This window comes from Cervus canadensis, chromosome 4 (assembly GCF_019320065.1).
Source record: "Cervus canadensis isolate Bull #8, Minnesota chromosome 4, ASM1932006v1, whole genome shotgun sequence".
NCBI lineage: Eukaryota > Metazoa > Chordata > Mammalia > Artiodactyla > Cervidae > Cervus > Cervus canadensis.
This window is the reverse complement of record NC_057389.1, coordinates 37,275,066-37,290,623: the sequence shown is the minus strand read 5'-3', so window position 1 is coordinate 37,290,623 and position 15,558 is coordinate 37,275,066. Positions and strand designations below refer to the sequence as shown.

At 42.6% G+C, this 15,558-nt stretch overlaps 1 long non-coding RNA gene across 1 annotated transcript in view; it reads left to right on the top strand.

Moving 5' to 3' along the window:
- Positions 1–2,885: 2,885 nt before the first annotated feature.
- The window catches only part of LOC122439605, a 30,859-nt gene continuing 18,186 nt past the window's right edge, over positions 2,886–15,558 (top strand). Inside the window, exons 1-2 of the long non-coding RNA XR_006268931.1 lie at positions 2,886–2,983; positions 6,720–6,804. This is a non-coding gene — a long non-coding RNA (uncharacterized LOC122439605). The remainder of the gene's footprint in view (positions 2,984–6,719; positions 6,805–15,558) is intronic.

Here is a 15,558-nt window from a genome sequence, read left to right as displayed (position 1 = left end):
TAAGTGTAATTTCCCATGGTACCCCTGATTGTGTACATGGTTGTGGCTGACTTTGTTTATTTTTCAGACATATAAAATGTTCAGAACAGGAAAGACAGAAAGCAGAATGTAAATTAGTGATTGCTTAGCCTTGGGATTGTAGGGGAAGGAAGAATAGGAAGACGACAGGTAAAGGTTACAGGGTTTCTTTCTTTTAAAAACTTTTAATTTTTACCTCCCATTTCTCCCCCCAGTCCCTCACCTCTGGCAACCACCAATTTGTTCTCTGTATCTGTAAGTTTTTTCTTTTTTAAAAAAGAGTCTACATATAAGAGATATCATAACTCTCATTTATCTTTCTCAATCTGACTTATTTCACTTAACGTCGCACCCTTGAGATCTATGTTGCTGCAAATGTCAAGGTTTCATCCTATTAATGGCTCAACAATATTCCATTGTAGTTATATAATCCACAGTTTCATTCATCTGTCGATAGACAGGTAGTTCCCAATATCTTGCCTATTGTAAATAATGCTTCATTGAACACGGGGGTGCATGTATTTTTGGAGTTAGTATTTTTGTTCCCTTCCAATAAATACCCAGAAATGAAATTGATGGATCATATGATAGTTGTATTTTGAGTTCTTAAGGAACCTCCATACTGTTTTCCACAGTGGCTGCACCAATTCATGTTCTCACAACAGTGCATGAGGGTTCCCTTTTCTCCGCATCCTAACCAACACTTGTTATTTCTTGTCTTTTTGGTCATAGCCATTCTAACAGGTTATCTTGAACACTAGGATGAGGAAGATTTTAAAACCAAACATGGGCTACATGGGGAAATGTGTGATGATTGATTAGCATGTCTGCTGTGGCTGAGGAATGAGGCAGTGGGAGTGCAAGTACTGACCTGGATCAGTGCTGCTCAAAGTGTGATTTGCAGATGGATGCAGGTCTTCAAATATTTTGTTACCCATGAGGAAATGAGTACAGAAATGGTCAGTAAGCATATAGAAACTTTTACAGAAATTTGACATTGCAGCCTCATCTAAGTATGTAATTCCTATTATCTTTGTAAAGTATTGATCTGTGATGGATTGAAAATGAAATTAAAACTTGGCCCTTTACAAGAGATAGTTTGAGAAGCGCTGACCTGGAGGACTGTATTTGACCCCATTAGTTCCCATAAAGGACTTTGAAGTGCTCTGGATTTGGAAAGCTTATGAATACAGCCGAAGTCCTATACACGTCAGCATTTACATGGACTTGGTAACTGAGCATGGGTATTTGCCAGCTTTCCTCTCTTGCTTGACAGAGGATTCAGATAATAGCTACTCAGAGATTGCCAGAAATGCCTTCTTTGCTTTCTCTATACATTTCTACTTTCCATTATTCCATAAAGCCTTCACTAACATTGGCTTCTTCCAGTGGAGAGTCAGTGAGGTCAGCAAAGAGGTGATGTCACTAAAGGACCTGAATGGTGATCAGAGAGAGGTGTCCAACATCAGCTGTTGTATTGGCCTTGGTGACCACTGGATCAGACATGAAATCACCCATTCATGCGTTCTCACTCCTTCATTCTGTCATTCGGCATCTCAACTATAAGTGTCAAAGTGCCAGGTCCTGGAGATATGATAGTGACCAAGGCATATGAGGTCTCTGCTTTCATAAAAATGACAGTTTAGGAGGGGAGACAGATATTAAATTGATAATGTGCATGAGTAGCGATGTGAATCCCTTTAGATGCTCTGCTGGAGAAGAGTTGGTTGCTCTGAGAGTGTTTAGCAGGAGCTTTATCCTAACGAGGGCATCCTGGAAGGATGTGACAGGTCTTTCAGAGTGAATGAACCGTGATGAATGACTGAAGTGCAGGGGAAGTGACTCCGGACCGTCCTGGGGACATGGGCAAGGGACAGATGGTGCAAGGCCTTGCAGGCTGCAAAGGAGCTTACTCTTCATCCCAAGAGCAGTAGGAAGCCTAATGGAATTACAGATATGAATAAGATATAGTAAGAGTCCCATAAGCACCGCGGGAGAGAAAGATACCCAAACAATTAACTAATATAATGTGATCTGGGTTGTACAGAGGTGTATACATAGAAGGGAAATGGTGGGGTTAGGGGACTGAGATGCTTTAACAGGTAAGTTTGACCCTGCCATTGTTCTGCTTTAAACACTTCTGTGGTTGCCTGCTGTTCTTAGAATATAGTTAAGATCTTTCTATACTTCTTCACATGATCTGGTTGTTCCCTCCGTGCCCAGACTTTTCTGGGGGCGCTCTCTTTCTTGCTTCCTCCACTTTTGACTGGCATCCTGACTGGTCTTTAAGTCCCCAGAAACCACATTATGTCTCCCTACAGAGCAGCATTCTGTTTGGAATGTTTTCCCTACACCCCGCCCCACCCCTGTCTGCCTCACTCATTCTTTAATTTTTTACATCTCAGCTTAAATATCCCTACCTCCCCAGAGGGCTTTGCACTTCTCCCTCTAAGTGCTTAGGACAAAAAGAATTCTTCTTTTTTTCCTTTAGTATTTATTTATTTGTCTGCCCTGGATCTTAGTTGCAGCATGTGGAATCTAGTTCCCAGACCAGGCATCAAACCCAGCTCCTCTGTATTGGGAGTGTTGAGTCCTAGCTGCTTGACCACTAGGAAAGTCCCAAGTAGAATTCTTTGTTTGTATGATTAGTTGTTCAATGTCTGTCTCCCCTGATGCAGTAGGCACTAGATACATGGTGAATGAATGAATGAATAAGAAGACAGCTGGCCTGGCCTGGGAAGATAGCAGTGCTGGCATGAGAGAGCGGACATGGGGCATGGAGTCTGAGTCGAGGGTGGAGGAGGGGGCATGACTGGTCTCAGAGCACAGCCGTTTCTTTGTTGTCTTTTTCTCTGTCTCAGGCAAGAGTGAAATGGGCCACAACATGATGGGATTCTCGGAAAGCCAACTTTCAAGGGATCATCAATGCCGATCCTTAACTCTTCAGGGAAAGCAAACATTCCAGGTAGCTAAACAGTACTTAGTCCTGTCTCTGTGAATTATAAGTAAACCCTGCAGTCTTTAAGTTGCTCAGAACTACAGCGCTTCTGCTGAAGTATGTTACTCAGCGGTAATGAATATGTTGAGAGGCTGGGGGCTGGAGCTGTGGTCCACAACACGGAGCCCTTCCTCTTCATTCCCCCTGACCTGTGTGAGTCATGCCTTGCTGGCCTTAAGGTTTTGGTTCCAGAACCAAGAATCCCCGTGTCTATAAAATTTTCTGTATGTGTCGTCTATTGCCATGTAAGAGCTTATCTCCAAATTTTGAGGCTTAAAATAATGATTATCATTGAGTTTCTCACATGGTTTCTGTGGGCTTCCCCGGTGGCCCAGCAGTAAAGAATCAACCTGCCCTGCAGGAGGCGCAGGAGATGTGGGTTCAGTCCCTGGGTCAGGAAGACCCTCTGGAGGAGGGCATGGCAACCCACTCCAGTATTCTTGCCTGGAGAATCCCATGACAGAGGAGACTGGCGGGCGGTAGTCTGCAGGGTCGCAGAGAGTCAAATACAACGGAGGCCATGGGCACGGCACAGCACAGCACGTGGCCTCCGCGGTCAGGAGTCCAGAACGCAGGGGGCTTGCTTTGTATCTGATGCACCAGCTCTGGGCCGCAGCTATGGGACAAGCAGGAAGGGTCAAAGGCTGAGTGTTGGAATCATCTAAGGCAGTGGTCTCCAACCTTGTTGTCACCAGAGACTGGTTTCCAGGAAGATAGGGGTGGGGGTATGGTGCAAGCAGTGATGTGAGTGATGGGTAGCAGTGGGGAGTGGCAGATGAAGCTTCATTACCTCGACTTGGTTGCTAACAGGCCACGGACTGGGTACTGATCCATGGCTTGGGGTTGGGGGCCCCTGATTTAAAGTCTCCTTCAAGTATGAGTCTGGAGGTTGATGCCGTTGCTGGCTGGGGGCCTAGCTGGGTCTGTTGGCTGAGACATCCGTGTGCGGCTTTTCCTTGAGCTTTGGTTTCCTCACAATGTGGAGGCTGGATTCCAAGGGCAAGCATCTCAGGAGACAGCTAGGTGGAAGCTGAATCCATTTCAGAACTTTGTTTCAAGTCACACCACCTCACTTATGCTACATTTTGTTAGAAGCACTAAATCCTCCTCATGTTCAAGGGGGAGGGAATTATACTCCAGTTTTTATGGACATATTTTAAAACTACCACATTCCCTTAAAAGCCCAGAGAGTATCCTGGAATAGCAATATATACTCCAATGTAAAAGAATAACATCGTAGCAGAAATTTCATTTCTGAGATTTTGTAGGACCCTACTCTGGGCAGTGTTTTCGCAGCTTCTCCCATCTCCCTTTGGGGAAATGCCCTAGTTTCTGAGAAGCTTCTTTACCCCTGGTTAAATAAACATAGAACAATCTGATTTTACTGTGTGTGTATGTTTGTGAGTGTGTGTGTTTGTGAGTGTGAGTGTGTGTGTGTGTGTGTGGGGGTGGTGGGGACCACCCACAGTTCACCTGAAACTCTGCAGACAGGCTAGTCACTGTCCTGGAACACTGGGCAAATTCTCAATGTTCAGTAGATATTTGTGATATTTTAGAGCTGCCAAAGAGATAATAAAGAAATAAATAAGCCACACTAATAGTGAAGAGTTATATTTAAGGGAAGGTTCTTTGACTGAACTAGTTTAAATGTTAATTTTATTACTCAAGAGAACACTTTGGAACTCCCTGTCATTATCAAACAATTAAACTGTAGTTCCTTATTAATTTTTACTGCTTTCCTAGGGTAATTAGTGGCACATAATGTGAATTACATCCCATTAATGAATAGATTTTTCAGTGTGAGTGGGCAGAACCTTTTATTTGGCTATCCAACAAGACAAGGCCCATGGAAGGAAGAAAGGTGGACCCTTGCCAGAATAGATGGCCTCCTCACACCTCCCTGAGTCTCCAGTGAAGCCTGGCATTCCTCTTTATAAAACACATAATCATCCAGTTTGCAGGAAGAACGATGGTCCCAGCACCTTCCTTGAACTCAAAGTTGGCAGTCAGAAGAAAGGATAGCTCTTTTGGAACAAAGATTTGGAAACCAAAACCAAGATATAGAGATTCTTGAAGTCTTAAAGGAAGATTATCAGTTGAGGATTCATTTTTTTTTAAAGCTTAAAAAAATTATTTTTGGCTATGCTGGGGCTTAGTTGCTGTGCACGAGCTTTCTCTAGTTGTGGTGAGCGGGGACTACTCTTCACTGTGGCTTTTGGGCTTCTCGTTGTGGTGGCGTCTCTTGTGGAGCATGGGCTCTGGGGTGAGAGCACTTTGGTATTTGCAGCTCGTGGGCTCAGTAGTTGTGGCTCATGGGCTTAGTTGCCTCTCGGCATGTGGAATCTTCCAAGACTAGGGATCAAACCTGTGTCCTCTGCATTGGCAGAGTGGATTTTTAACCACTAGACCACCAGAGAAGTCTGGGTTTCCCTGGTGGCTCAGATGGTAAAGAATGCACCTGCAATGCATAAGACCCAGGTTCGATCCCTGGGTCGAGAAGAAGCTCTGGAGAAGGGAATGGCAACCCACTCCAGTATTCTTGCCTCATGAATCCCCATGGACAGAGGAGTCTGGCGGGCTACAGTCCCTGGGGTCGCAAAGAATCAGACACCACACCAGGGAAGTCCTAAGGAGTTATCTTTTTGGTTTGTTGAGAGTGCAGTTTATGAAGCACCTAGTATGTGCCTGGCCCTTTACCTGGCAACATGAGTATATTATTTAACTCTCAACGCTCTTTCATGAGATCGCTATTATTGTCTCCATTTTGTAGACAAGGAAAACTCATCTTGGGCTTAAAAACATGAGATCATATAGTAAGTGACAGATCTTGGCACTGGGTCCAAGTCCAGCTGAGTCTCAAGCCCAGATTCTCAACTATTGCATCTTACTGTGTTATGGTTGGGCCATATCTTTGTTCATATCCTCTGTTGCATCACTGATTTATTTTAACTTTTTTCTTGTTTGTAGATTCTATAACTAACAAAATTGAATACAAATGTTAAAGGACCTTAGAGATGTAATGTGATCTCTTCCTCTTCTTTTTTCCTCCTTCATATTATAAATGAGGAAATTGAGGCCCCCCCCAAAGAGAAGGGACTGTTGACTTAAAACAAATGTACAACCTAAAAGTTGAGAATTACCTTTTATTTGGCAGACTTTTTGAGGACTTCAGTCTCAGGACACAACCTCTCAGGTAGCTCTGAAGGACTGCTCGGAAGAGATACGGAAGGAGACAGAATATTAGAGGTTTTTGCAACCAAGACCAGCTTGTTGGAACATTAAAAGATTACCATTAATTAAAGACAACCAGACATCTCAAGTTAATGAATTTAGTACTTTTCTATGTATGGGAAGATGCAAGAGTCTGGGCCCACTGAAACCATTCCTGTCATTTGCATCTCAGCTATCTAGAACCAGCATCCTGTTCTTTTCCATCCTGTGTTGCACAGTTGGGGTGACTCCAATGGCTGAGGATTTGGCAGCGGGCAGCCCTTCTGTCTCCATCCTGAGTTCCTCAGGGCTCAGCATCGCGTGGCTGTAGTAGCTTGATGACGGAAACATCCTTTGCTTACTGTTATGGCAGGCAACATTTTTCATCCACAGGACCATCTGCCTCAGTGAGAGGGCAGTGAATCTGGTTCCATGTACATCCCAGAGGTGGTCCTGGCTGCCAGCATTCCCCTGATTTCTGTTCTGTTTGCAGAATCCTCAGATCCTAACAGAGAGGCCGACCTCTGGTTTCCCGGGTGGGCTTTTCACCAGCAATGTCACCTGCTCTGAGCATCTAGGTAAGCCACATTCCCCACGTGGGAAAACTGTAGCCAACTGTGTCTTGCTCACTTGCAACCCAAATGTCACCAGCCTGGAAATACAAATTGTGTGGGCATGAATTCACGCTTTCTTGGCTGACAGCATTCACCTACCCCCCTGCCCCTCAGTTGACCTGGGGGTTGGGGGGGTAACTGAGACCCCAGGAAGCAAAACTGCGGATAAGGGGGATTACCGCATAGGAGTGTCTGGATCCTGATGGTTTGGATCCTAAGCTGCCAAACCAGCTCTAAGGCTGCCTTCCTCTGGGCTTCTCATTTAAAAATAATCAGTGCAGAATGCTTCAAGACATTCTCATCCTCTTTATCAGCTATTTCCTGCTGCAAGCTATAGTAACATCAGTATGTTGAGTGACGGGACACAGTCCTCGCCCCCATGGAGTCTACAAGCAATCCATAGATGGAGAGATGCTGAGAAGGGACGAGAGCTGAGTTGTTGGCACAGGCAGTGCCTGGTGCCAGCTCAGCTGTCTCTTCTGCTTTTCAGAGAAGAACAGCATTCCTTGCACGTTGCAAATCTGCTCAATATAATTAAATTCCATCTCTATTTGCTTTTACTTTTAACTTCTAATTTCTCAGAGTAAATATGAGCCTGGAAGAGCTGACCAAGGAAGCAGCTGCTCCTAGGAACCTGGCAGGCCAGCAGGCAGCTGAGGTAGATTGTGAGCTCATTCAGAGAACACTTTTGGATCAATAATGATTTCAGTTCCACCAGAAGCCGAGTGTTTGGAGCCAGTGTCTCTGGGCTGAGTGATGCCTACATTTGGAGTGCTGGGGCCACGGGTAGGGGCTCTTTCCTTCTCACTTCCTCTTCATAAGGAGAAGTAATTTCTTTTTTGACTGAAGGGTTGCTAAGTTAGTCCACCCTGGCAATGGTTGATTCACGGTTCAGATTTTCTCCCAGGTGGCACGTTTTGCCAAGGGAGAGGCAGGGGTGGGTGGGTGGTGGAGGGTTCGAGCTCTAAGACTCCTCATTCTACCTCTTTACATGCTGTGTGGCCTCAGCCTAGCTGAGCCGGGATTTCTTTATCTGTGCTCTGTGGACAATGACAGGAGACCAGGTTTCCGCTGGCCCTCGGCAGACCTTACGTAGGTCTTCTGAGGAGCAGGGTCACCAAGAACTGGAATGGGACAGAGTGAATTTGTGGAATGCACAGAAATGAAAACATCCCTAGCAGCTGGGGGTGTAACATCAATCAAGGCACAGAGGTCAAACAAAATAAAATAAAAGCAGAAAACAAACCCTAAAACAGGTGTTGCCAGAGGTTTGGAGATGAACTCTGTCTCCCTGCCTGACTCTGGTACTGCCAAGGTCCTGCCTTGTGAGAAGTGCCCTCTTTTAACAAAGAACTAGAACATGCCCCCAAGCTTGACATCCATAAGCAAGTATTTTCTAACGATATTCAAAGTTTCTATGTTTTTAATGGAAGGAATAGGCACCCTTATAATGCTGGTTGATATGTGTCTTATTATTAAAACATTTTAGTAGGACAATAGTCAGCATGAATCAAGAGTCCTAAAAGTGATCATATCCTTTCACCTGACAATTCCACTTTCAGGAAATAGTTAAAGGAGAAAGTATGATTGTGCAAAAATTTAGTTAATATGCTTCTGGAACAGTGTTGTAAAAATAGAGAGGAACTGTTCATTACTTTCTTAAATTCTAGTGAATGTGTAAGTGGAATACCACATTACCATTAAAAAATGTAGGATATTGCTTTTTAAAAATTTTTATTGAAATATAGTTGATTTACAATGTTGTGTTAATTTCTGCTTGACAGCAAAGTGACTCAATTAAATACAAATACATGTATATAATATATATATATATTTTTCCATTTTGCTTTATCGCAGGATATTGAATATAATTCCTTGTACTATGCAGTAGGACCTTGTTGTTTCAGTTCAGTTCAGTCGCTCAGTCATGTCTGACTATTTGCAACCCTATGAACCGCAGCATGCCAGGCCTCCCTGTCCATCACCAACTCCCAGAGTCCACCCAAACATTGTGTCTGTGATGCCATCCAACCATCTCATCTTCTGTCATCCCCTTCTCCCCCTGCCCCCAGTCTTTCCCAGTATCAGGGTCTTTTCAGATGAGTCAGCTCTTTGCATCAGGTGGCCAAAATATTGGAGTTTCAGCTTCAGCATCAGTCCTTCCAATGAACACCCAGGATGGACTGGTTGGGTCTCCTTGCAGTCCAAGGGACTCTCAACAGTCTTCTCCAACACCACAGTTCAAAAGCATCAATTTTTCAGCGCTCAGCTTTCCTCACAGTCCAACTCTCATATCCATACATGACCACTGGAAAAACCATAGCCTTGACCAGACGGACCTTTGTTGGCAAAGTAATGTCTCTACTTTTTAATATGCTATCTATGTTGGTCATAACTTTCCTTCCAAGGAGTAAGCGTCTTTTAATTTCATGGCTGCAATCACCATCTGCAGTGATTTTGGAGCCCAGAAAAATAAAGTCAGCCACTGTTTCCACCGTCTCCCCATCTATTTCCCATGAAGTGATGGGACCAGATGCCATGATCTTAGTTTTCTGAATGTTGAGCTTTAAGCCAACTTTTTCACTTTCCTCTTTCACTTTGTTTAGCTATCCTATATATAATAGTTTGCATCTGCTAATCCCAAACTCCTAATCTTCTCTCCTCTATCTACCCCTTGGTAACCACAAGTCTGTTTGCTTTATCTGTGAGGCTATTTTTATTTCATAGATATGTTCATTTGTGTTATATTTTAATTCCACATGAAAGTGATAGCATATGATCTTTGTCTTTCTCTTTCTGACTTACTTTGCTTAGTATGATAATCTCTAGTTGCATCCATGTCATGGCGAATGGGGTTATTTCATCCTTTTTAATGGCTGGGTAATAGTCCATTGCGGGCTTCCCTGGTGGTGCTAGTGGTAAAGAACCTGCCTGTCAATGGAGGAGACATAAGAGACAAGGGTTCAATTCCTAGGTTAGGAAGATTGCTTGGAAGAAGGCATGACAACCCACTCAAGTATTCTTGCCTGGAGAATCCCATGAACAGAGGAGCCTGGTGGGCTATAGTCCATAGGGTTGCAAAGAGTTGGGCACAACTGAAGTGACTTGGCTTGTGTGCACGCGATAGTCCATTGTATCTGTCAGAGGACATTTAGGTCGTTTCCATGTCTTGGCTTTTGTAAATAGGGCTGCTATAAACATATGGGTCCATGTATCTTTTTGAATTACAGTTTTTTTTTTCCTGGGCATATGCCTAGGAGTGGGATTGCTGGATCTTACAGCATCTCTAATTTTAGTTTTTTTTGAGGAAACTCCATACTATTTCCCATAGTGGCTGAACCAGTTTACATTCCCACCAGTAGTGTAACAGTGTTCCTTTTCCTCCACACCTTCTCCAGCATTTATTATTTGTAGACTTTTAAATGATGACCTTTCTGACTGGTGTGAGGTGGTAGCTCATTCTTGTTTTGATTTTCATTTCTCTAATTATTGGCAGTGACGAGCATCTTCTTATGTCCCCCTTGGCCATCTGTATGTCTTTTTTGGAGAAATGTCTTTTTAGATCTTCTGCCCATTTTTTGATTGGATTGTTTGTTTTTTGTTACTGAATTATAGTAACTTTTCATATATTTTGGAAATTAAGCCCTTGTCAGTCAGTCACATAAAAATGTAGAACATTGTTGAAAGCCTGAGAAAAGGCTCAATGGATCCAAACGTGAAACATGAAGGCTCCAGTCTTCTATAGTTCTGAGGTTTAAACCTGCTTCTATCAGTTACTAGCTGTGTGGCACTGGACAAATTACACAGTTTCTCTGTGTTGAGGATTTTTCATCTGAAATAGGGATTATAAATTATGATTGCTTAATGAGTTTAGTATAAATGAGATAATGCTTGCAAAACTCAGGACAGTGACAAGTACATGGTAAATCCTTCATCTATCATTAAGTAAAATTATGAGGACATGTTTCCAAAAAAAGGAAGAAAAGCATATGTGGTTAAAAAAAAGAACTTATTTTTTATTCAATGCATGTTTACTGAATACCTCCCATATGGCAGGTTCTGGGATAAAATAGTGAACAGAAGAAGCCCAAATATCTGCACTGGCAGGATTTACAGTTCCAAAAGGAAGTCATTGTAAGAATCGCTGGGGGTACCTTTGAAAATTTAGGTGCTGGGGACTCATCCATGCTCAGAAATCTGGATTCTGCAGATGTGGGGGGCAGGCCCGGGAGTCTGATTTTGTGTGTGCACAGGGAGACTCTGCTGCAGGCTTTGGAGACTGTGCTGGTTGATGTACTGCCAAGAGGTGGTTAGAGAGGGGTGTGTGTGCTAAGTTGCTTCAGTTGTGTCTGACTCTGCCACCCTATAGACTGTAGCCTGCCAGATTCCTCTCTCCATGGGATTCTCCAGGCAAGTATACTGGAGTGGGTTGCCATGCCCTCCTCTAAGAGAGCTTCCCAACCCAGGGATCAAACTCATGTCTCACATCTCTTGCGTTGGCAGCTGAGTTCTTTACATTAGCACCACCTGGGAAACCCAGAGAGGGATGAGGAGTGACATTTTTTTCCTTGTATTTTTAAAAGTTTCAACAGTAAGCAAGAAGCATTTTTTATAATTAAAAAGATAAACATTTTATGTGTTCAAATATTCAGCAGCTCTGCCCCTCCCGGCTGCCTTCCCCAACGCCTAGCACAACTCTCACTTCTTCCCCAGTAGCAGAAGCACATCACATAGATTCCAGATTAGGAACACCTCTGGGAACAGGTGCCGGGGCTGTGATTCTCAGAGAGATGCAACATCTCAAAGGGAAGGTGGCAAATTTCTTGTTCAAATCATCTACTTTTGCTCAAATCTGCCTCGGAGCAGACTCTTCTGTAAGGGACCTCTTTAAAGAGGCATTTCGTTTGCTTTCTTTTTCCCTGCAAATTCTCCTGACCTTGAGATTTTTCCCATGGCTCTAGTAATTGGTGCAGATTCCAGAGTCCTTTGTATGGACACTGTGTAATGTGGAGGTTGGGGGGCAGAAATCGCTGCAGTCATCCTGTGCTTGTAGCAGGTGAATTTATATTTTATGGGTTTTGGTCAGATTGATTTTTGTGAAACACCGTGGGGTATTTGCAAATATGAAAGCCCTTCTAGTGCTGGTCGCTTGTTTGCCTTTACAGGAAGAATTAAAAAAGAAAAAAATTTGCTCTGTCGACAAACCACATTGTCCCCAGGAGAGTGGTATGGAAGCAGATGAAGGGCTTCCAACAGGACAGAAAATTAGAGACAGGATGATCAGAGATCAGGATGAGAAGCTGCTGCCAGTGAGGACTGATCTACCCTGGGAGTCACTGGCAGGTGTGGGCTCCATGGTTTTAATTACTGGGTAGATTTCACTAAGGGGCTACCCTGGTGACTCAGTGGTAAAGAATCCACCTGCCAATGCAGGAGATGCAGGAGACACAGGTTCCATCCCTGAGTCAGAAAGATCCCCTGGAAAAGGAAATGGCAACCCACTCCAGTATCTGTGCCTGGAAAATCCCATGGACAGAGGGGTCTGGAGGGCTAGAGTCTGTGGCATCGCAAAAGAGTCAGACACAATTTCACCACTAAATAACAACAAGTTCTCACTAAAGAAGTAGGTTAAGTAGGTCACAACTGTTATGATTACAGGCTTTAACATCCCTCATCTCTGATGACTGGGCTCTGTGGTCTTACCTCAACTTCATTCTGTGCAACAGTATCCATTTTGGGCTGATCTTAATAATTGTGGATACACAAGAATATCCAGAAAAACATCCCGAACTGAAACACCCTCCTTCCTGTCCATCTGATTCTTGTTATTTAAGGTTTAGCTCATGACCCATATCTTTATGCCAAAGTCTTTTCTAAATACCAGAAATGATTTCTCTGTAAAGTCCCAGACCATTTACAATTTATTATACTCACTTGGTACCAAACATCTTCTGCTGAGATATTTATTCCCTTTTAATGTCCACGTATTTGAAATTTTTAGCCTCTAGACAAGATTGAAGGTGGGGAGGAAAAGGGGACGACAGAGGATGAGATGGTTGGATGGCATCACCGACTCAATGGACATGGGTTTGAGTAAACTCCGGGAGTTGGTGACGGACAGGAAGGCCTGGCGTGCTGCAGTCCGTGGGGTCACAAAGAGTCGGACACGACTGAACAACTGAAATGACTGAGACAATAAACCTTGTCAGTAGGGTCTGAGCCCTCATGTTCCTTTGTTTTGAGTGTATGTGTTGGGCAAGAATGACTTGTTGGGAGGGAGGCTCCAGAGGGAGGGGACATATGTATACGTATGATTCACTTTGTTGTACAACAGAAACTAACACATCATTGTAAAGCAATTATACTCCAATTAAAAAAAAAAAAGAATTATCTGTCTGTCCAGGGCTGGTGGGAGGAGGGGTTGTTGGTGGAGGGTAAATGAACCTCACTTCATCTACTCTGTTCTCTGGTTGAAGTCCTTCCCTGTTTCCATTTGATGCCTTTGAAGTAGGATTCAAAACATAGGCTAGAATGTCTGTGGGTTTTCACAAGGAAAGCTAATGCGGTAATGAGAGAGACTAAAAGGAGGATCTGGAGGGCGCTGAGCATTTTACCACCAACCCCAGGTAGTGGGACAGAGCACTGAAACAAGTTTCACTTCCCTTTCATTGTTCACACCCTAGTAGGAAGTGATACAATATTCGACACCCCAAATCATTTAATCTTTAGTTTTGCCATTAGGGAGGAATTGCATTTTATCAAAGCATTTCTTTTCACTGTCACTCTGCCTTGCTCAAAATCAGGTGTCAGGGCAAGTAGATCTTATTTTGTATATTTGACGTATTTCTTAGTAAGTGTTAAAAAGTAAATCTTCTCCCTAAATGTCATATAAATTTCATTGTTTGAAGCACAGAGAAGATAAATAATAGAAATCAGACTTAATGTTCAATTTCTGAGTTTTTATTCTGTGTATTTCCAGATTGCATAAGGATGTTTTATTCAAAATGATTTTCCTTAATTACAACATCAACATATTTGTATTTTACTCAGAGAATACATTTCTAATAAATCCACAAATTTATAAAAAATATTTAAAGAAAAATTGGTACCAGTCACTGAGCATATAAATGATCATTCTGTTCATGTTAATGAATACTAAGGCAGAAGTTATTCAGAACCAAAAGTCCAGTGGAGAACCTGAAATCCAAAGGGCATGGGACCTGGCTAAGGTCCAGGCTTTGTTAATACAACTTGAAGAAAATGACCCCTGATTTTCTACCACATCCTGATATGCATATATCCAGTTTCCATAGCTAGTTGGTAAATTCTTTGATATTGGAGATCCAGCTTCTAGCCCAGGCTGTCTGATTATCTGTGTGATCTTTGACAAGCAACTAGACTAGTAATCCCCACAGTCCTCATCTGTAAGATGAAGAGGCTGGATGAACTGACTTGCAAACTGTACTCCTCGGTACCGTAGGGTTCCCTAGGGAGGGCAAAAGGACAGCTCTCTACCAGCTTCTCCCACTATAGCAGCTTTGTTTTTAGTTTTTTTTTTTTTTTAAGGCCAAGAGACATTTAAACTCATGGTAGTCAGTGATTAGGTTACACACAGTATAAACAAAAAATTGAGACTTGAATATGGATATTTGGTTGAAATGGGGCTTCCATGGTGGCTCACTGGTAAAGAATCTGCCTGCCAATGTAGGAGATGCAGCACACATGGGTTCCATCCCTGGGTTAGAAAGATCCCCTGGAGAAGAAAATGGCAATCCACTCCAGTGTTCTTGCCTGAGAAACACCATGGACAGAGAAGTCTGGTTAGCTACTGTCCATAGGGGCACAAAGAATCAGACATGACTTAGTGCCCAAACAACAATAACAACATTTGCTTGAAATAACATAGTCAAGTGAAAAATAAGCGATGTTTTACATTATACCGTACATACATCAGAATATTTTAAAGGTGAGAAAATATTGGCAAATCATAGAAGCTCTATTTTTAATTATTATTTTTTTGGGGGGGGTGTTACAATTAAGATTCAATTTAGGAAAAATGAATGATATCTAACTTATTGTTCAGCTTTCAAAAATTATATGTCATCTCTTCTCCCAAGGTCTAGTTCAGTGAACACCAAAGGGCTTAATACATTTTATTGGCTAAGAAAATAAAAGAAAATAATGAATTTGTGAATAATGGCTGACATTGTTAGGCTATCTAAAATGTGATAAATGCTTCATAATTATTATTTCACTAATTCCTCACCACAGCCCTGTGAGGTAATTCTGCTGTAATCCTTGTAGAGAAACTGAGATTGCTGAGTTTGTTAAGCAACTCAGCACATTACTGATGAGTTTTAACTATGCTGATATTTTAAAAGTATTTATGAAGTACTCATATTTGGGTCCCATTCTCAAACTTTTGTGTACCATTGTAGTTTTCTCTTGAGTTCTCGCGTCTCCTCTGTTCAAGAGTTCACACCTCTCCTGAATCAAAGTTTTTAAAGAGTCTCAGGATAAAAACCAGAAAATCATTTCTCTAGATCTGTATTCTTGAGGCTGCTTTAATCATTCAGGGCATGGAAGGCAGAGGACTAGATGAAATGACCTAGTAAGGTTAATTTCCAAGTTTTCACTCTATTTTCTCATATAGTGGTGGCCAAGACACCTATTACATCCAAGACCCTGTTTCTGAATAGATTTCTGTCTTCAGCATCC